Source organism: Mytilus galloprovincialis, chromosome 9, assembly GCF_965363235.1.
Source record: "Mytilus galloprovincialis chromosome 9, xbMytGall1.hap1.1, whole genome shotgun sequence".
In the NCBI taxonomy this organism is placed as follows: domain Eukaryota; kingdom Metazoa; phylum Mollusca; class Bivalvia; order Mytilida; family Mytilidae; genus Mytilus; species Mytilus galloprovincialis.
The window spans coordinates 65,929,598-65,952,031 of record NC_134846.1 but is presented as its reverse complement, the minus strand read 5'-3'; the positions used below and the strand labels follow the sequence as shown (position 1 = coordinate 65,952,031).

Below are 22,434 nucleotides of genomic sequence, written 5' to 3'. Positions count from 1 at the left end.
TGTAATACATGTAAATCGCATAAATCTTCAAAAAGTTTCTGTGTAACTGGTTTTGGTTTGTCCTTCAAAATTCCGCCAAAAGGGCAGTATCTGGCCTGAATAAGAGCTGCTTGATAGTGAAAAGGTAACCTTACTCTAAGATCGATTATCATAAATAATAAGAATTCATGAACCTTAAGAAATCTAACATACCAATAATTGGCATTTCTGACGCGAAAATTTCAATTGGCATTTATCCATTTCAGACCCGTTCATCATCCGTTTTATCCGTTATACGTCCGGTAGAAGTCTATTTCTCATTCGTTCAACATCCGTTTAATCCGTTAAACGTCCGGTAGAAGTCCGTTGGTTAATTTATCTTACAGACCTCCAATGGATGTATAACGGACACGTAACGGATACAAAACGGAAATGAAACGGACGAGTACCGTACAAAACGGACGCCTACCGGACATTCAACGGACATTTCATCCGTTGGACGTCCGTTCAAAGTTTTGAACATGCTCAAAAATTTCCACCGGACAAAACGGACATCGACCGATAAAGCGTACGCTTAAGGGACATGCAACGGATATGGACGGACGTCTTACGGATAAGAACGGACGTCTAACGGACATGAACGGATTGAAAAAAAGGTATCCGTTGGGCATCCGTTCGAGCTATCCGTTAAGGTGTGACCGAGGCTTAACGAATAACTTTTTTTTTCAATCCGTTCATGTCCATTAGACGTCCGTTCTTATCCGTTAGACGTCCGTCCATATCATTGCATGTCCGTTTAGCGTACGTTGTATCCGTCGACGTCCGTTCTGTCCGGTGAACATGTTCAAAACTTTGAACGGACGTCCAACGGATGAAATGTCCTTTGAACGTCTGGTAGGCGTCTGGTTTGTCCGTTTTGTTTCCGTTTCGTATCCGTTACGTGTCCATTATACATCCGTTGGAGGTCTGGCAGATAAATTCACCAACGGACTTCTAACGGATAAAACGGATGTTGAACGAATGTGAAAAGGACTCCTACCGGTCGTATAACGGATAAAACGGATAATGAACGGATCTGAAATGGATAAATGTCAATTGAAAATTTCGCGTCAGAAATTGCCAATTACATATTTTAAGGTTCATGAATTCTTATTATTCATAATCGATCTTAGAGTAAGGACACGTCCTCACAATCAAGCAGCTCTTATTCAGACCTTTGGCGACTTTTTGAAGAACAAACCAAAACCAGTTACACAGAAACATTTTGATTATTTGTGCAATTTACAGGTATTATTATTGTCGCCTTTTAATTTTCTGTATATCTTGTTCATCCGTTTTATCCGGTACGCTTCCGATGGGTGTCCGTTTTATCCGGTACTCGTCCGTTGGATGAACGTTCGACATCCGTTCTGGCCGTTACGTTTCCGTTTCTCGTATGTTGCATATCCGGTGTGTGTCCGTTATGCATTCGTTACGCGTCCTTTTATTTGGTCAGTACATCAACGGAATCCCAACGAACAACGTTTATTTTCATCCGTTAGGAGTCCGTTCGTGCTATCAGGTAAGGTGTGACCGAGGCTTTAAATTGAGCCCGAGGCTTTAAGGTATGACCGAGGCTTGAACAGTTTCTTAATAATTAACGGATAACTTATTGATTTTGAGGTTAGACAATTCAGAAATAAGTGTTCTATGTTAAAATTTTAAGCCTAATCTTTCTTTTATAATTTTTACAAAAAGGTACATAAAAGACCATACCATAAAACATACAGAAAATTGATTTACTCCTTCTTTACGGTTTATCAATTTACTCTTTTTTAGATGTATAATAAAAGATAAAAGCAATTGTAAGCAGAAAAGAAGTAACACATATTACCGTATTAACATTACACTGTCTAAATGATGGCAGTGCAGCAACATACAGTTAAGGATGTTCGCTACTCTGTTAAAAAATAACAAGCTTTTTAAAAGACTTCTATAGATTGATAGTATATAAATAAAGAAACAAAAAAAGTAGAAAAAATGGAGGGTCCGTGTGCTCGTTTTCGAGATATAAGCCATTGAAAATTTGGCGGGAAATTATTCTCTCTAGATTTTTCATATATTTAACATTGGCACCTTATTTGTTTCAAACATTATGAAAAAATAACAAGAATTTTGTAAAATTTTGAAATATGGCTCTTTTTTAACTTTATGAAATACAATTATAAAAAGAAAAGTAGGGGTTAGTGGGCAAATTTTTTTAATGACAATACATGGATAAAACCAGAGGATTCTGAAAATCTGGCACAAAGTCAAAAAGTGGAGGAGCAAACATCCTTAAGTTTCATACACCAACTTCATAATAAATAAATGAACACACAATCGTGTACAATGTTTTTAGTTGATAATGACCAGATCACAAACATACATTTAATTGAATAATATTCAAATGTCAAAGCATCAATACATGTAGTTTATTTATAGATTTAGTATTAAATTATAATATTCAGAAATTTAGGACAAAACATGCTTCCTCTATCCGCTATAGTACATTAATAGAAGAATATCACAGACTCAGCATGGTTAATTCAAAACAAAAATGATATAATTAAATTTGAATTGAACCAACGTTAACACAGGCACATGTCTCAGATTTTTTTTTCTTTCGTATATGTCTTGATATAACATTGACATTTTTGTCTGAGACAAGTGCCTGTGAAAGTTAATGATTTCGTTGTGGTCTAGGCATGGTTTTACACTCCCATCTATAGAACATATTGCCGTTAGCACTGTAATATAAACATAGGTTCTTGTCAAGTTTAACTGAATTGAAAAAGAAATAGCAACACAAATGTGTGGTTTGAGAATTGTAAGGATTACACACAATGACCTCTAAAAATGTGTGTCTAAATCTATTATGAGAGTGGTATATTCTTTAGACTAACCCGAATGTCACTTTTAATGAAGGAATACAGTAGACAAACGTATGACTTTATTATATCTTAAAATATTCTTTTTGTTCTAATTATGTTGGACAGTAAATTTAAACTAGATGTTTGCATCAAAGCCCTGTCTGATTCAAAACTACGAAACGTTAGCACACACAAAAGAGGTTGATAATATTGTCATCCTATTCACAGTGGTGAACAATTGATACAGATACTGATACTCATTGTTTTTCTGGAAGTAAAAAACACCCGAATCCGTTGTTTGTTTCCCAATTTGTGTTTAGCCAATTTTATTTTTCAAATTATAATCACATGTTTCGTAAAAATCAGTTCTTTTGATTGGCTGACACCAAGCGATAGGCATCATTCCAAATTTAGATTTTATTTCCCAAAAGAATTAAACTTTTCTGACAACATGTGCTTCCCGTGACAACGTCACAACAACACATAGAAAACAAACGATAAATGTGAGATAACTCGTAGCATAAACATGTAATTATATCTTATTGTAATTATATAGGGTTGTAAAATAAAATGTTATCCAATAAAATATAGTAGTTATTGACTTTTAATATACATTTTATGACTCGACTTTGAAATCAACTTCTACATTAATCAAATTACACCATGATGAGGAATGGTTGATTGCACGTGTTATTATAATGGCTTCTATATACGATCATATATCTAAACAAAATGTTTGCTGACGTTTTGTGCTCAAAACTTTACTGTAAATACAAGACTTGAATGTTGTTTTCGGTGCATTACAATAAAATTTACGCGTACACATTTCTACGTTTGCGCGCATCTTTTGATTATAGTTGCGCGCATTCATTTTTACACGTAAACACGGGTAAATTTTGGTGTTTTTGATAATCTATTCGAAACCATAATAATGAAGTCAACATTATTAAGATACAGTTTTATTGTGTTTGATGCCAATTTCTAGTTTAACATCAGCAAATACAACAGAAGTTTCCGTACTTATTTTCTGTTGAGTAATATCTTTCTGAGTTAATATAACTGTAACATAAACTAAATGACACAACATAATACATTAGAGTTAAAAAAAAAAAAACATGAGAGAAAATATCTTTCACATCCTAATTACATCGATAAAATGCTTGACCAGACAAAAATGAAATTTGAATATGAAATAAACCCTCAGCAGTTTAAAGCGCAGTAATCCAATCAGTTTATAATGATCTATAGTTTGGATTTGCAGGTATTATCCTTCATAAAAGTCGTTGCTAAGACCAAGGAGGTTGTATGAGAGTGAGGAAAGTAGAACCTTTAGCTTATCAAATTACAAATTAATGGAAATAATTTGTATATATTATAATAAAGGATTTCTGAAATCAATTAGCATTTTTTTTTTAAATGTAAGTGATATGAATTCAAGTGTAGTGATTAGTACTAGTGAAATTGTTGACATTATAAAAACTTTAAATCCTAAAAAAAAGCATCAGGCCCCGATGTCATTAGTCATAAGATGCTTAAAATTTTTCCCGAAAAAAATGCAATGCCATTATGTATTATATTTAATAAATCCTTGCAGCAGTTCAAGTATCCATCCAGCTGGATAATTGCAAATGTTATAGCCTTATTTAAAAAGGGGGTAGTTCATTACCTTCCAATTATAGACCTATATCAATCATTAGTTGCATAGGCAAAGTCATGAAACGTGTTGTATATAAATATGTTTACAACCACTTACAAAGATTTAAATAAATTTATGAGTATCAAGCGGGCTTTATCCCTAAATGTTCAACGGTTCACCAACTGTTAGAAATATATAATTGCATATTGAACTCACTTGAAAAGAAAGAGATAAGTTGTTTTGTATTTTGCGATTTCTCCAGAGCATTTGATAAAGTTTGGCATGATGGTTTATTACATAAAATGAAGGCTTATGGTATAAATGGAAATCTGTTAAAATGGTTTAGAAGCTACCTAAATGATAGAAAACAAAGCGTGGTTATCAAGCAATCTTCTTCAAAACTTTACAGTATTTCAGCTGGAGTTCCTCAAGGGTCGGTCCTTGGACCATTACTGTTTATAATATATATTAATGATATTGCAGAAAGACTTATTTCTCTGTGTAGACTCTTCGCAGATGACACGTCGTTCAGCTGTGCATATCGTGATGCTTTTCATATAGAAACTGTGATAAACCATGATCTGGAAAAGCTGAACGAATGGTCCAAAAAATGGTTTATGTCTTTTAATCCAGATAAAACTGAAATTATGTTATTTTCTAATGTTGAAACCCCAGAAATGAACTTTATATTCAATGATAAAAATATACCTATTACAAATATTCATAAACATTTAGGGGTTACATTCAGCAATGATGCTAAATGGAATGCCCACGTTGATAATATTATCTTAAGCACGTCTAAACATATAGATATGCTAAGGAAGTTGAAATATAAACTGAGCAGGAAAAATTTAGAAAAACTCTATTTAGTTTTTATAAGACCTTTTTATTTGAGTATGCAAGTGAAGTTTGGAATAATATTGGGGTAAGTTATGTCAATAAACTGGAGCAATTACAGCTCCAAGCTGCTAGGATAGTTACGGGGTTACCTATATTCTCAAGCTCAATGGTTATTTATGAAGAACTTGGATGGGAAACATTAGCTGAACGAAGAGAGAGAAGAAAAATCCAAATGTTTTATAATATTCAAAATAATAATGTTCCAGAATATTTTTCAAATTTAATTCCCCAAAAAATACAAAGTATGACGGTCTATCCTCTTCACAATGGAAATGACATCATTATTTCATTCTGCAGACTAGCATTATCTAATGATTCTTTTATTCCATCAACCATTCGTCTTTGGAATAATCATGATGATTCAACTCGTGATGTGGAATCAATTAATAAATTTAAAACTGAACTAAAAACCGTTATCCTCAGAGTAACATATTTGTACCGAAGCAATATGAATTTGGAGTTCGAAAATTGAATATAATTCTCACCCAACTTCGATGTTTTGCATCATCCTTAAACTATGATCTATATAGGGTCAATATTATTTCTGACCCTTCTTGCCGCTGTGGTGTTAATCCTATCATTTCTTTTTTAAATGTATATTATATTCAGACATACGAAATAAAATGTTTGAAAGTCTGCGCTGGCTTCCAAATGATTGTAAAATTAACATAGAACTACTAACCTCGGGTAGTTAGTTGTCTTCTTTCTCTAGAGCAAAACCAAACCATTTTCAAAAATGTCTTCGAGTTCATTAAAGGTTCGGAAAGATTTCAAATTGTCTAGATAGCAAACCATGATCGCACACACATCATCATCTAAGTAAAATTCTTCCCCCTTTTTTCGTCCTTTTTATTTTTCGTTTTTTTTTAATTTTTACAATTAATTTTTTGTATTTTTGTTTTCTAACTATTTATTAATTATGGCACCCTCAACGGAGTTGGGGTGACGTATTGTTATTCTACGTTTCTTTTTTTTTATGGCACCCTCAACGGAGTTGGGGTGACATATTGTTATTGTTCGATTCTTTTTTTATGGCACCCTCAACGGAGTTGGGGTGACATCTTGTTATTGTTCGTTTCTTTTTTTTCTTTTTATTATTATTATTATTTTTATTCTTCCACACATTTTGTCCATACTATTTCTCAGAATTGGGCAGACCAATGTTGATGGAACTATACCATAATATGAACCGCCATGTGGAGTTGTGCAAGAGACATTGGAATGGTAAAAAATGGCTGCCGTTACCATGGAAACAGAACAAATGTGAAAAAATACAGTTTTTAGTTTTGGTGAACTGTATGGTAATGCTTTAACTCAGAATCATCATATTTTAATACAATGTAGGTGCCCACTATATACAGGTGTTGGATGATTTTGGCACTCATTGGAACTACTATGTCGCCATGGGAACTACACCAAAAATTTCAAAAATCTCAAAATGCTCCAAACTTCACGAAACTTCACAGTAACGATGAGCAACATTGGAAGATGTGGCATTTGGAGTTGGAATTTCCAAAATAGCTTTTGTTACCAAGGAAACAATGCAAAAAGGTCAAAACTTTGAATTTTCACAGAACATTCCAGAACATTAATGTTAAATTTATTCTAGAGACATTAAATGGTATATGATTATGGAGGGAAAAAAATGCAGCGGGGGTTTGACATTGGAATATTCAAAATGGCCGCCGTTACCATGGAAACAGCAAAAATATGAAAAACTTCAAAATGCTTTAAATTTAATGAAACTTATAACAAATGTTGCCTAGCTTATGTAGACTTGACTTTTGAGTTTGGAATTTTCAAAATGGCTGCGTTACCATGGAAACAGCAAAAAATTCAAAATTTTCAAAATGCTCCAAACTTAATGAAACTTTACAAAAATGATGTTTTGCATGTGTAGATGCACTCTTTGACTTTGAAGTTTTCAAAATGGCTGCCGCTAGCCTGGCAATGGGGGAAGGGTGCCATCCGCTATTGCTTGCAATGGCAAATCTAGTTCTGCTTATTATTATTATATTTATTCTTCCACACTTTTTTGTCCACTCTATTTCTCAGAATTGACTTCAACAATATTGATGGAACTATACCATAATGTTGACCACCACATTCTATAGTGCAGTGGGGAATGGCATCATCAAGATGGCTGCCGTTACCATGGAAACGAAACAAATGTGAAAAAATCCTGTTTTTTGTTTTGGTGAACTGTTTTGATATGCTTAAACTCAGAAACATTATATTTTGATACAATGTAGGTGCCGGCCATATACAGGTGTTGGATGATTTTGGCACTCATTGGAACTACTATGTTGCCATGGAAACTACACCAAAAATTTCAAAAATATTAAAATGCTCCAAACTTCATGACACTTCACAGTAACGATGAGCAACATTGGAAGATGTGGAATTTGGCGTTGGAATTTCCAAAATATCTGTTGTTACCATGGAAACAATGCAAAAAGATCAAAACTTTGAATTTTCACAGAACATTCCAGAACATCAATGTTAAATTTATTCTAGAGACATTAAATGGTATATGATTATGGAGGGCAAAAATTGCAGCGGGGGTTTGACTTTCGAATATTCAAAATGGCCGCCGTTACCATGGGAACAGCAAAATTATGAAAAACTTTAAAATGCTTTAAATTTAATGAAACTTATAACAAATTTTGCCTAGCTAATGTAGACTTAACTTTTGAGTTTCGAATTTTCAAAATGGCCGCCGTTGCCATGGAAACAGCAAAAATTTTCTAAATGGCTGACGCTGGCCAGGCAATGGGGAAAGGGTGCCATCCGCTATTGCTTGCAATGGCAAATCTAGTTATGGCACCCTCAACGGAGTTGGGGTGACATATTGTTATTGTTCGATTCTTTTTTTCTGCTTATTATTATTATATTTATTCTTCCACACTTTTTTGTCCATACTATTTCTCAGAATTGGCTTGAACAATATTGATGGGACTATACCATAATGTTGACCACCACATTCTATAGTGCAGTGGGGTATGGCATCATCAAGATGGCTGCCGTTACCATGGAAACGAAAGAAATGTGAAAAAATCCTGTTTTTTGTTTTGGTGAACTGTTTTGATATGCTTAAACTCAGAAACATTATATTTTGATATAATGTAGGTGCCGGCCATATACAGGTGTTGGATGATTTTGGCACTCATTGGAACTACTATGTTGCCATGGAAACTACACCAAATATTTCAAAAATATCAAAATGCTCCAAACTTCACGAAACTTCACAGTAACGATGAGCAACATTGGAAGATGTGGAATTTGGCGTTGGAATTTCCAAAATATCTGTTGTTACTATGGAAACAATGCAAAAAGGTCAAAACTTTGAATTTTCACAGAACATTCCAGAACATCAATGTTAAATTTATTCTAGAGACATTAAATGGTATATGATTATGGAGGGCAAAAATTGCAGCGGGAGTTTGACTTTGGAATTTCAAAATGGCCGCCGTTACCATGGAAACAGCAAAAATACAAAAAACTTCAAAATGCTTCAAATTTACCGAAACTTACAACAAATGTTGCTCAGCTAATGTAGACTTGACTTTTGTGTTTGGAATTTCCAAAATGGCCGCCGTTACCATGGAAACAGCAAAAATACAAAAACTTCAAAATGCTTCAAATTTATTGAAACTTATAACAAATGTTGCTCAGCTAATGTAGACTTGACTTTTGAGTTTGGAATTTCCAAAATGGCCGCCGTTACCATAGCTACCGCTCACCTGGCAATAGGGGAAGGGTGCCATCCGCTATTGCTTGCAATCGCAAATCTAGTTATGGCACCCTCAACGGAGTTGGGGTGACATATTGTTATTGTTCGATTCTTTTTTTCTGCTTATTATTATTATATTTATTCTTCCACACTTTTTTGTCCATTCTATTTCTCAGAATTGACTTGAACAATATTGATGGAACTATACCATAATGTTGACCACCACATTGTATAGTGCAGTGGGGTATGGCATCATCAAGATGGCTGCCGTTACCATGGAAACGAAACAAATGTGAAAAAATCCTGTTTTTTGTTTTGGTGAACTGTTTTGATATGCTTAAACTCAGAACCATTATATTTTGATACAATGGAGGTGCCGGCCATATACAGGTGTTGGATGATTTCGGCACTCATTGGAACTACTATGTTGCCATGGAAACTACACCAAAAATTTCAAAAATATTAAAATGCTCCAAACTTCATGAAACTTCACAGTAACGATGAGCAACATTGGAAGATGTGGAATTTGGCGTTGGAATTTCCAAAATATCTGTTGTTACCATGGAAACAATGCAAAAAGGTCAAAACTTTGAATTTTCACAGAACATTCCAGAACATCAATGTTAAATTTATTCTAGAGACATTAAATGGTATATGATTATGGAGGGCAAAAATTGCAGCGGGGGTTTGACTTTGGAATATTCAAAATGGCTGCCGTTACCATGGGAACAGCAAAATTATGAAAAACTTTAAAATGCTTTAAATTTAATGAAACTTATAACAAATTTTGCCTAGCTAATGTAGACTTAACTTTGAGTTTCGAATTTTCAAAATGGCTGCCGTTGCCATGGAAACAGCACAAATTTTCTAAATGGCTGCCGCTGGCCAGGCAATGGGGAAAGGGTGCCATCCGCTATTGCTTGCAATGGCAAATCTAGTTCTTATTATTTTTCTTCCACCGATTTTGTCCAGCTTATTTCTCGGAATCCAATGGACCAATGTTGGTTAAACTCTACTATAATAAGGACCATCATGATAAGTTGTGCAGTGGACTTTGGCATGTGCATGATGGCTACCGTTACCATGGAAACTAAAAAAATGTAAAAAAAAATCAAAATTCCAAATCTTTCATTGTAAGACCCAACTGGATGAAACTTTATGGAAATGTTCCTTGGTATGCCCTGATGTACCGACTACATTTAGAAATTCCAAAATGGCCATCATTGTCATGGAAACAGGGCGAAAGTTTAACATTGGCCCTATGGGAAAAAACATTAAACCTGCATTTTCTTAAAGAATATGATATTAAACCCATAGAAACTTTATGGGGAAGTAACATGTAATGAGTTAAAGTGGAATCTGTCTTTGGAATTTTCAAAATGGCTACCGTTACCATGGAAACTACAAAAAAATGAAAATGTACCAAACTTGATGAAACTTTACAGAAATGTTCACTGGCATGTGCAGAGTTGAAATATAATTTAGGAATTTTAAAAATGTTCGCCGTTACCATGGAAACAGCAAAAAATCCAAAATTTTCAAAATACTCTAAATTGTCTTAATCTTTACTGTAATGACAACTGGCATGTCTTAATGTGATTTTCGACTTTGAAATGCTTAAATAACTGCCGTTCACCTGGCAATGGGGGAAGGGTGCCATCCGCTATTGCTTGCAATGGCAAATCTAGTTTTTTTTATTTTTTTTTATTACTATTATTTTATTTTTTCTTCAATTTTCCGTCTATTGATCCATATATATATATATATATATATATATATATATATATATATATATATATATATATATATATATATATATATATATATATATATATATATATATATATATATATATATATATATATATATATATATATATATATATATATATATATATATACTAAACAGATATACCATTCTATACATGCATGCTCATACATATATTTTTGTATTATATTGCAATAAATGTTAAATGGAGAAGACTTCATAAGTCTGTTTGACTTGTGTCTTATCCAATTTGTGTTTGAACAAATAAAATATATTTAAACTAATGAATTCAAATGATAAATAAAGGCAACAGTAGTATACCGATGTTCAAACTCATAAATCCATGGACAAAAACAAAATCGGGGTAACAAACTAAAACATATTTTATGTGAATCGAAGATTGTTATTTTTTTTTTTTCATTTGCCATTTTTTTATAAATTGTTTGTAGTTTATTGCGTCCTTAACACCAATAATGCTCCTAAAGCGACTTTAAATTTTAATTAATGCTTGAAAATTAAAAAAAATCTAGAATTTCTTCATATCGGTAAAATCACCGTGTAGAACGCCACATGCGGGGTGTCGGCTATGTTTGACATGGGGTGGCAATTTTGAAGCGACGAAAAAGTAACAAGGTAAGTTCAAGCATCAAAATTTCTTATTTTTAGATCTCTCAGTACCATATAATGTATTGCACGGAAGGAACCGCAACATAATCTATTTCCTGAAAGCAGAAGCAGTCGTCTTCAGCGCTCAGTTTTCTCAAACACCTCGCCCTAGTTTTCCGTGTTGCAGAGGCTTGTCATAAAAAAGAATAAATTTTCTTATAAATCGATCTCTATCTGATACACACCTACACTGTTATGATGACAAATTACAAACTTCAGGTATGTCATTTGGTCCATATTTTAGTCTTTTAAGTAATGTGCATTTTTATTGATAAACATAGCAAATAAAGCCTCAAAGTAGAAAAATAATTGGATATGAATAGAAGTGTAATGTTGTTTGTTTTATATTATACCTTTGAAATACAAAAATATTGACAAATGAACGTAAGACTATGAAAATTACACGTATGAATGAAGAAGGGTGTACCCGATTAATTATCAAATCATTAATGATTTAAATTGAGTTGAATAGGATTATACTTAATTAAATGCTATGAACATATAAATCTTTAATCTTTCCATGATATTTTTTTCAATTTCGTAAATGCAAATGTATATTCGAGATCGTAAATGATTTTATATAATTTTTATTTAGTAACTGTATCAGTTTATTTTCACAAACTGATCGACGCCCAAATAGATTAATTGTTGCTTAGACATTATGTAAAATTAAAAATTTAATGCATAAACGTATTTTGTGATTTTCCACCATGTTTTGGTTTATTGAGCCATAGCCTTGACTTTTTTTTACCATGATATATATAGTGACTGAAAAGGAAAATAAATCACATGTTTTATAAGACCAAAAACAGGCAAAATGAAAAAAAACCCTTATTTTGTCATGGTAAAGTAGATGTGAATGAAATCAAAAGCATATATTTTATAAGACCAAAAACAGGCAAAATGAAAAATCCTTATTTTGTCATGGTAAAGTAAATTGTTTGAAATAAAATGTATCATATGAAGACTAATTTACATGCAAATATGTATTTTTTTTATAACAAGCCTCTACCCCTTGCGACGCAAAATCTGACACCCCGAGCGACACTTTATATTTTGGTGAATAACAGTTTTAAAACCAATTAATTTTAACTAAGAAACTGGTATTTGGTTTAAGTCAATGAGAGGAATACAATTCTATATAAATGATACGGAGGGTAGCTGTGTAAAGTAGTTTTTTATACCGAAATTTGCATATAAAGGCTCAAAATCTGCAACACGGAAAACTAGGGCGAGGTGTTTGAGAAAACTGAGCACTGAAAAAGACTGCTTCTGCTTTCAGGAAATAGATTATGTTGCGGTTCCTTCCGTGCAATACATTATATGGTACTGAGAGTTCTAAAAATAGAAAATTTTGATGCTTGAACTTACCTTGTTACTTTTTCGTCGCTTCAAAATTACCACCCCATGTCAAACATAGCCGACACCCCGCATGTGCCGTTCTACACGGTGAAAATGAATAATTGGTAGAAAATTGAATTAAAACAACTGATTTTGCATTTTTTAAGAACCCCTATTTTTTGTATGCCCTATCATTTCCAAAGGAAGTATAATATCCGACTCTAATTTCAGTGTTGCAGTGTCGCAATGCAATACTTTTGTACCTTGCTGTGATATTTTAAGCATTAAGTTTAGAGCCTATGAAATTGATTCAGTAGTCTTAATGTTAGCTTAGAGTTCCTGCACATATAATCAATACCACTACCACCTATAAGTAAAACTACGATGAAAGAACATATATATTCAAATAAAATGTAAACGAACAAATCTTTTTTGAACACTGCCAGCATCTTCAACCTTGATCTATACCAATGTCATAAGACGTTTAATCGATGATTTATATTTTTCAAGGCAAAAGGTCTATCACCGGTGGGACGAAGGCAGTGCATTGAATCTTTGTTGATTTACATAAACATGAAGGTTAACGTCAGGTAGTAATATATATATTACCAATACATTTGTACATACCAGTGTTTGTTTTACAATTTGTAACATGGTGATCTTTGTTATCAATCGATCCCAATGAATTGATAAAGCTGTCAGCAATGTACAAAAAAGGTCATATACATCACAATAACAATAGAATTTGATATATGCTTGACGAAGGACAGTTTTAAATGCAAGTAAAAGAGTGTTATGCTTAGTGAATTTTACAAAAACTAATGAAAAGATTCTTGTCTTTGCTTTGAATATACTGAAAGAAAAGATTTCTGAAAATGTGTACCTTATATCCAGAAAGTAACTGAATGTTTACTGAGATCATTATCAGGAAAATCCGCAAAACTTTCAACCTTGCCTCCGATTTAATCAACACCATGAACATATCCTGTTGAAAATTAATAAATTCTGACCGCATTCTCGCTCTTTCCTCATTTGAATTCATTGGTTATGATATTTATATTACAGTAATCAGAAATAAATTGACAGATTCGCATATTTATCGTCATTTCCTACCCCTATATCAACCTGCTCAGTCGCTACGCAATTCTCGTATCACGGATTTGAGACGAGAGCAGGCAATATCAGCGACGTCACAATTGGAGATGAGAAGTTATCAGCGACATCACAATGTGAAAGAGACGTTCTCAAGCTTGGGGAGGAGGGGGAAACGATCAGTAACAGAACGATAAACTGATAATGGGGTTGTCATTGTATTGATATCGTAAAATATCAGCTGCTCGACACAATGCTGCGCTCACTCGCCAAAAAAAATAACATTGTAGCTCGCGGCTGATATTTTACGATGTCATTGTGAAGAACATCTATACTTATTGATCATCAAAGTCTTATTAGTACTTCTGGTTATTTTATTATTCAATGATTTTCTGTACGCTTTATGTTAAAAAAAACTAAATTTCCCTAAAACATCTGAATTGAATATACAGAAACACGTATTATGCAGAAAACAATCATGTCATTATCTTCTACAACTGAGTCGGTACTGCTGCTGGTACAATCGCCAGTTCTCGGTGGTGCTGCTGGTACAATCGCCAGTTCTCAGTGGTATTTTCGGTACTGCTGCTGGTACAATCGCCAGTTCTCGGTGGTATTTTCGGGACTGCTGCTGGTACAATCGCCAGTTCTCGGTGGTATTTTCGGTACTGCTGCTGGTACAATCGCCAGTTCTCGGTGGTATTTTCGGTACCAAGAAGCAAGTTCTTCGGCATTGGCATGATTTAAATCAAATATTATAAAGGCAATGTCTAAATGCAAAAGTAGTTTATCGATGTTCAAAAACGTAACTTGATCAAGAAGAGACAAATCAAGGTGACTAACAAAAAACTGTGACAATCAGTTAAACCAGTTTTGCGTACGCACAAATCAACTTAGCATATCTAGACCAAATGCATGATAGTAAAACACACAAGAAAAAACCTGCACAATCAAGCTATCAACAAAACCAAAACGCCCACAAACTACAAATGGGAAGTAAAGGACTGCACACTATTCGACCATTCGGTAATAAGCGTCAAAATGTGTTCGCTACCTTAAGAAGGGAGTTCAGGTAGTCATAGCTTGCGAGTAAATATTGTCTCAAACATAAAAACAAGACTCCTATCATATTGTACAATGTCTTATTTACTTATAGTTAATTCGGATTGATAATTATGTGAGAAACCTGCACGTATCCAAATCACCAGGCCATACAATGTATAAGTTAAATACTTAGAATACCGTTTTCTTATGTTTTAGTTCTAATTTCCTGTACCCAACCAGGAATATGACAGTTGTTATCTAATAGTTCGTTTCTATGTTTGTGGTATTGTCGTGTTTTTTTTTTTTTTTGTTGTTGCACTTCAGTGTATTTGTTGTTTCGGTGTTTTCCTTTTATAGTTGATGTGTCTTCCTCGGTTTTAGATTTTAACCCGCATTTTTTTTTTAAATCGATTTATGACTTTTGAACTGCTGTCGTCTTTATTATTCAACATTACTTCGAATGTTTACCATATATGACTGTTTCGTTTTGGGTCTGATTTGGTCATACATGTTTTCATGTATTCAAGTCTTTATATATGCATGGCTTTCTCTGTTTTGAGTTTGGAAGTTCATTATGTAGGACGCATGAAATTAATAAAGGGTTATTCTAATTTTGCATTTTAGAGAGTTTGATGTGAAATATTATGTATACGTGTATAATTATATTTTTCTCATGAGAAACATAATATCTGCTGATAACGTCTATGAAAAAAAATTAATAATTTTCTTTTATTTGTCTTTATGACAATTCCTTTTACTGTCTAGTCTGTTTTTGTGATATTCATTTGATGTGACTCTGTACTTATACATCCCGTCATTGTGTTATTGTTCTATGATAATTGTTGTATTCTTGTCTTTCATTTTAGTAAATGTGTTTTGTCTTTTTGCCTATTTGTGTTTCTTGGATACATTTGACGTGGCTATGTACTTACCCATCCAGTCATTGGGTTATTGTTTTATGATAATTGTTGTGTTTTTGTCTTTTATTTTAATTTGATTATGAGTTTTGTTTATTTGTCTATTTGTGTTTATTTGATACGTATGATATGTGTTTTGTCTTTTTGCCTTTTTGTGTTTCTTTGATATACTTGACGTGGCTATGTACTTACCCATCCAGTCATTGGGTTATTGTTCTATGATAATTGTTGTATTCTTGTCTTTCATTTAAATTTACTTATGAGTTTTGTTTATTTGTCTTTTTGTGTTTATTTGATACATATGACAAGGCTCTGTACAAAATATTCCAGTCATTGTGTAATTGTGCTATTACAAATTTTTGTATTCTTGTCTTTCATATTTGCTTATGTGCTTTGTCTATATACTTTTTTTTGTACTTCTTTGTTAATAACGTGTTATAATATTATTTGTGAATAACGTGTTATAGCATTCTTTTTGAATAACGTGTATTCTTTATTTGTCTTTATTAATATTACTTTTACTGTTAAGTCTGGTTTTTTTTTTGTGAAATCCATTTGACTTGACTCTGTACCTATGTAACCAGTCATACTTTGAACGACACAATTATCTTATATATACCTGTGTGACGTCAAATTTAATGTAACCATGTGTCTGTCAGGGGTAAGGATTCGGTCTAATTCCTTAAAATATTTCAATCCTTTAACGGTGGATTTTACAGAGATAAATTAAATCGTATAATAAAAAAGCAAAATGAGGTTGTTAAATTTGATGTAGGCCTTTTTGTGCTTCTTTGTTACATTTGTTTGTTTTTATAGTGATTAAGATGATTACACAATGTTGACTGCTGTACCCCTGGGTTATTTTTCCTATTTTTACCTATTGTGTCTGACTGTTTTGTTAATGTATCATTGTCAATATAATGGAATTTGATGCGACTTGCATACTGTGTACTGTAAGACGTTAATCTAGCTATAAATCCTGGTTTAATCCACAATTTTCTACATAGAAAAATGCCTGTACCAAGTCAGGAATATGACAGTTGTTATCCATTCGTTTGATGTGTTTGAGCTTTTGGTTTCGCCATATGGTTAGGAACTTTCCGTTTTGAAAGGACAAGGTACGATAAGCATCAGAGAACGGCCTCCTAATTTCGTTCAAATTAAAAGTGACTTGCTATTAAATATAATACATTATTTTTAAAGTTTAAAACCTATATTTTTGTAAACATCAATAGATTTTTCAACTTCCGTTGATATTATTCATGCTCTGTTGCTGTAAAGACCTCAAGCTTCTGGAAAAAGGCAGAAAAATGTCAGTTTCCAAACCTTTTTCTGCATTTTAAACTATGAGCGTACCTACGACCCACGATCATATTTATACCAGGCATTCCTTGAACATAAATGTTGATGCAGTTCAAATATTTTAGTGGGTCGTAAGTACGCTCATAGTTAAAAATTCAAAAAAGTGACAAATAATCGTCGTTGTTTTCATTGAATCATCGAAATTTTTAACCGAACTGCGGACCGGAGATGATTTCCGGTATTTACTAGATCCGACGACGGAAATGTATTCTTGCTACGCTATAATAATGGCTAGTTTCTTTAGGACGAAAAATAAACATATTTGAGACAGGAAAACAGGATATTCCTCCACTCATTATTCTTGAATTTAAAGTGACATTTTAGCAGACCGTCGAAATTTGACCCAAAATTAGACGGAACTGTGATAAACTTCAGAGAAATACTGGGAACGTAATTGTGAATGAATATAATAACTGGTTCATACTCAAAAAGTGCATATACGTATTTTGTTTCATAATTGACAAAATCGTCGCCCTGGAATGTTTTAATCTCCATTGACACTTTTGTGAAAGGTGCTTTCTTTCACGTCCGCATTTCTACCAAGTATGGCATGCCAAGTTAACATTTTAGACAATCATTTAATAAAAATACAGATGGCGAAAATAAACTACAGAACTGTGAATAATAACATACATTGTTATTCATATCACATAAGTAGACACCATGTGACAATTTTAATTAGTTAATTGTGTAAGTGTAACAATAATCAAGATTAAACAAAACTATCCAACACTTTTATGATCTAAATTATGTATCTTGAGTTATTTTTTTGGTCATGGTGTTGAATTTATTGGACTTATTATTTGTAATTGTCAACTGCCTTCCCATTGTTCTATCTTGACGACAACGCGTGCTACTTCGTATTTCTTGTTTGCAAATTATTCTCTACATATCTTTCCGTTAAAATTTGCATGCATAAAGTATTTGTCACTGGACCGTCAGAAAACAACATTCAATCAATCATATATCTTCTAAAATAACAGCACTACATGTATAATGAATTTAAACATATTCAAAAGAATAAAAGCTTCTTTTATTTTTTAATCAGATATTTACACGTCAAAGAAAATAAAATAAGTATTGAATATGAATGGAATAAAACGCATCATAATTAAAGATATCTTGCTTGTAAGACGTGTGTTTCGCATACAAAAGACTCATCAGTGACGGTCGAATAAAAAATGTCAAATGACCATATTAAAAAGGCTCAAAATTTCGATTTTTTTTTTGTGAATAAAGGTTATTTATTCCTGAATATATTATCCGTAGTTTTTGCAAACAATATACAGTTTTGTTAACAGTTAATTCATAAAAGTTACTATTTCAATAATAATTCATGTTTACACAAAGTGCTAACTTTTGGACATCATGTTGCTGCATGGGTTGTTTGTTTCATTAAGTTTTATTGTGCTATACCTTAAAAGGTTACAGTCCGTTGGAAGACATATTACCCTAACTTGACACTCCGATCCAACTAGTTTTTGTTCTTACCTCTTAATGCCAATTGATTAACGGAAATCAGCAAATACCAATTTTTAAGTCTTAAGTTTGACCAGGCCGGTGTCAGAACCCACGATATCAGGCGTTTTAATTCATTTATTATATTTATTAAATTGTACAATGAATTAATAAAAGGGTGCATACTGTAAGAATCCATCTTATATGAATCCGCGCTTAAACATACACATATCCACCCAAAAGAAATAACTTTTGCAACATAGAGTGGGAGGCCCATATTCGCCGAGGACACAATTTCGTTGTTTTATGATTTTGAGGTATAAACACTTCAAAGGATGGCTGAAATGGAAGAAAATATGCCGATAAATTATAATTTTATAACAAAAATGATTATTTTTTAAACTTTAACAAAATTACGGCACTAACTGCAAAAGATCGAAAAACGGACAACAATTTTTCGGTCAATTTCCTGAATGAAAAACAGGATTTTCAAAGATTTTTTTCTTAGTAATTTTTTGACTGATTGGCCTAAATTTCTGTTTTTTTACACCTTTGAAATGTCTGCTGTTCATCTATAATGAAATTTATTTGATAAATATTATAAAAAGCTGCATTTATTTGATATTTATTTAATATTTTAAATTGGTTTTAAATAGATGTGTAAAAACGGCGAATATGTGCCCCCCATTGACAAAACGTCAGGAAATTTCAAGCACCCTTTAATCTAACTTTACAGATGATTATTTTCAAACAAACATGTTTTCAAGCTTAGGAATGTTTTGTATTTGAAGTTATCTTCATATAGAAATATCAGTATACTTCAAAAACATAACTATTCTTCTTCTTTTTTGGAATTTTATTCTCATACACACTGTCCCGGTCTACACTTATTTAGTTTTTATACATTGACTTATGATATTTGGCATACAGTGTATAGCCATGACTCAAATATCATAACAGTCTAATTTTGTTTATTTTCTTTGGTTACATCTTCTGACATCAGACTCGGACTTCTCTTGAATTGAATTTTAAATGTACGTATTGTTATGCGTTTACTTTTCTACATTGGCTAGAGGTATAGGGGAGGGTTGATATCTCATCAACATGTTTAACCCCGCCGCATTTTCGCTCCTGTCCCAAGTCAGGAGCCTCTGGTATTTGTTAGACTTGTATTATTTTAATTTTAGTTTCTTGTGTACAATTTGGAAATTAGGTATGGCGTTCATCATCACTGAACTGGTGTTCAGTATTTTTGTTATTTTTCTTTTTAGAGTACATACAATATAAGACTCATCTTGCAATAGCATTAACAATTTGACTTTCTACACTTACCTTTGTATTCCACATTTCAAATTAAAAGACAAATTAAAATTTGTTTAAAAAAAAGAATGGCTTACGTTGATACAAGTGTCCTTGTCTTTGAGAGGGATAAATACTATTTTATGTAAAACACCAATCGTATTTTTAGGAATCATTCTCAGAAACAAACATTATCAAGATACTTGATTTCTTGATTGACAACACATTTGTTGCGTTTGGAGGACGCGTTTTGAAAAAAGAAGCGATCGGCATTACCATGGGAACCAACTATGCTCCTCCTCTTGTCGACTTTTTCCTTTATTTATATAAGTCTAATTTCATACAGAGAAAAAAAAAGTCAGCAGTATCCTTGAATTTACTTTCCGCTATATCGATGATGTTCTCTCATGGTAACTATATTGGACAAATCTATCACATTGAACACAGGATGAAAGAAACAAGAAATACACAGTTAAATATGCATCAAATCTTGATTTGATACTCGAAATTGACAATGAGGCAGTGTTGAAAACAAAACTTTATGCGAAGCGATGATTTCAACTTCCCAATTGTTAACTTTCGATTTCTATGTAGTAATATTCCAGCTGCGTCTGCATACGGAGTATATATCTCCGATTTGATACGATGTTTTAGGGATTGTATTTCATATCATGGTTACCTTGATGGAGGTGTGTTGCTCAAAAGGAAGCTATGAAGCCAAGAGTTCCAAGTTGTGATTTTGAAATATTCCTTTTGTAAATTTTACGGATGCCAGCACTAGTTTGTTGACAGCTTTCAATATGTGTTTCACAGATGACGACGGATTTGTTTCAATTGTTGTTATTACAATCTCGTTCCTTTCCCTAAATGTGGCTTACCGAATTAGACATATCACCAGGTTTGTACTTACACGAGGTAGCACTCCACAGTTAGAAAATAAATTAAAATTCAACCATAAAATGTTCAATCATTTTCTATTACTGGCTTTTTTAATACATTACGCCAACTGTTTGTGTCATACATGTACATTGTATTTGTAACTTCCATAGATTTGATTTTTAAAAGTTAAAATGGTGAAATATATAATAATAGTTTCTTTTTTTGCGTAAAATTCGGCTTCTATTTAGCATAAATCATTGCAACAATGAGGTTGAAAATGTCCCATATTCCCCCAAAATTTGGTTCAAACTAGAATTGCATACCTTTCAGTGATCCTATTTCTAAAACTGTTGACACTAATCTTCTAAATGATTAAATAAAAAATGGGTGTCACCTCATTTTTCCGTAAAATTAAATTTAAAGTTCGAGCGAAAAAAACATTACAATATTTCCGGACCAATGTTTGGTATGGATATGAAATATGGACTGTCATACAGAAAACAGTTCATAATGCATATATTACATAATCTTGATGTTCCTATAAACCCAATTTGAAGGCTAATTTAATTTCCAAAAAATGAATTGTATTGCACACTATAATTCTTATATTTTTAAAAATCCACCGGGGCCAAAATGCGAAACTACACACGCTACTGTGGTGTGCAACACGACGGGTGCCACATTTGAACATGATCTGCTTACACTTCTGGAGCAGCTGAGATCATTCCCAGTTGTTGGTGGGGTTCGCGTTGCTCAGTCTTTATTTTCTATGTTATGTATTTGTTACTATTGTTTGTGTTTTTCTTTTTTAGCCATAGCATTGTCACTTTATTTTTGATTTATGAGTTTGAATGTCTCTCCAGTATCTTTTGCCCTTCTTTTTTAAACAAGATATGCTTACCATTGGTTCGTTTTGCCCAGTCTTTGGTTTTGTACGTTTTTTTATCTGCACTGTTGTTTGTCTAAACAGATATAAGATGATGTGTTATTAGTGCCAATGAGACAACTATCCATCCTAGTCACAATTTGTAAAAGTAAATCATTATAGGTAAAAGTACGGTCTACAACACAGAGCCTTGGCTTACACCGAGCAGCAATCTATAAAGGGCCCCAAAATGACTAGTGTAAAGCCATTCAACCGAGAAAAGCAACGGTCTAAAAAGTAAAATCACGAAAATACTGAACTCTGAAAAAAAATTCAAAACAGAAAGTCCCTAATCAAATGACAAATCAAATGATAAAACACATCAAACGAATGGACAACAACTGTCATATTCCTGACTTGGTACAGGCATTTTCAAATGTAGAAAAATGTAATCTGTATTAATTTTTGTTGTAAGTTATACAGTATAAATGGAGAACAGAAATACTTTTTACAAATTAAATATTTTGTTTTTTATAGTACGAGAATAGAAGTAAAAATTATTAGTCATACTAAACACTGGTATACATTTAAAATAGAGAGACGAG

The 22,434-nt window shown here is 32.8% G+C and overlaps 1 protein-coding gene across 1 annotated transcript in view; it reads right to left on the bottom strand.

Moving 5' to 3' along the window:
- LOC143045682 (sodium/calcium exchanger 3-like) overlaps positions 1 to 14,031 on the bottom strand; it is a 58,041-nt gene extending 44,010 nt beyond the window's left edge. The window contains exon 1 of the mRNA XM_076218364.1: positions 13,797 to 14,031. The gene's annotated coding sequence lies outside the window, so the exon portion shown is untranslated. The remainder of the gene's footprint in view (positions 1 to 13,796) is intronic.
- Between the last annotated feature and the right edge of the window lie 8,403 nt (positions 14,032 to 22,434).